General features: G+C 33.9%; 1 pseudogene; it reads left to right on the top strand.

Moving 5' to 3' along the window:
- Positions 1-360: 360 nt before the first annotated feature.
- Positions 361-1,122, top strand: LOC114024249 (annotated as a pseudogene).
- The last annotated feature ends 407 nt before the right edge of the window (positions 1,123-1,529 follow it).

Here is a 1,529-nt window from a genome sequence, read left to right as displayed (position 1 = left end):
CAACTTATAGACACACAGAACTAGCTCTGGAAATAACAATACGCACACACACACACACACACACACACACACAGTCACACACACAAACAATTCATGTAAGAACTCAAAAGGGATCTTAAACATCAAATAAGAGCAGTAGAGAAACAAATGGGAAAATAAATGAGGGTGAAGCAAGAAAATTGTGAAGATAGTGTATAGCTTGATAAAAGAGGGACAAAAATACTGAAGAAAAAAAACACTGAAAAACAGAATTAGCTAAACAATAAAAGAGGTACAAAATGCTGAAGAAAAATAACACCTTAAAAACAGAATTGGGGGGTCACTGCCACAACTATCATCACCTCCTGCCAGCCCTGCACGATGGCTGAGATGCTTTATATTGCCATATTCTACACCAAAGATGACTTCACTGCCCAGTCTTTCAGGAGGTGTTCAAGACCCCACTGTGTACCTCAGCCTGTCAGCACATTTTTGTTAGAAAATGTTTCCTGACTGATGTGAGAGAAAGTGGAACTCACTATCTCCTCTATCATGGAAATGTAGCTAGAAGAGAAAAACTTTTCAAAGCTTCAAATGCTGTGCAAACAGATCAAATTTTATTACATGAGACATGATTACAAATCTTGTATGAAGTATCAGGATGAGTATGGTGGGTCCTCTATCATTCAAATCTTTCAGATCTCTCAAGATTCAGTAGGGTGTAATAAGAGAGACATCTACATATGATAACACAAAGACCTATCAAGAAGATGCAAGTTTTACTGGGTATCCCACATTCAAGTGTCCCTTTGTCAAGAAGCAAACTTTACAAGGCAATGTTTACTGGATCATTGTAATAATAGTCACCTCTTTCAGATAATCCCTTAGATATGTCCTGTTTTTGAGTATTTTCCATGGGAAGATCCTAACCAGATTATTAGAAATTATTTTAGCCATCTAAATCAAATACATCAGTTTGATTATGGAGAATTTGTGAATCTTCAGTTCGATGAGGAAGCACAATATCGAACTGCTTTTAAAGCATCTTATAAAAGTAAACTTCTGAAGGTTGTAGCCATCTGTATTTTCTATCAGAAAGTACCATCTTTGAAGGAAAAACTATGTGACTTCATGTTTCAGTAACCTGATGTGTGTATTAATAAAAAGGAATTCATTGTACTTTTTTAAAAATTTTATTGTAAAACGAGAATAGTCCTTTTAAAAACATTGTCTTTTCATCCTTAAAATTGTAGGTTATAGTATTACTTAAAAAGCATAGAAAGGAACTTCCCTGTGGTGACGGTGAAAAATGGAGTCTGCTGATGCAAATGTTGTACCTTATCCTTTTCTTTGTTAAATTTTCTTAAATTTCTCACTTCTCAACTTTTCATTTGATACAATTCCCCCACTTTGTTCATTATGCAGTAAATAATAGTAGCAATTTTTAAATGGATTAAATTAAACTCCTATAGATCTGAAATACTTATTTTTACTATCAAAATGGAAATGTTGAGAATTAAATGGAAAGTCATCTTTTGTTTGATTTGTAA

The sequence above is a fragment of the Vombatus ursinus genome, unplaced genomic scaffold (assembly GCF_900497805.2).
Source record: "Vombatus ursinus unplaced genomic scaffold, bare-nosed wombat genome assembly UNPS02014820.1, whole genome shotgun sequence".
In the NCBI taxonomy this organism is placed as follows: Eukaryota; Metazoa; Chordata; class Mammalia; order Diprotodontia; family Vombatidae; genus Vombatus; species Vombatus ursinus.
Note: the sequence above shows the minus strand (reverse complement) of the source record. Positions and strands in the feature narration are given on the sequence as shown.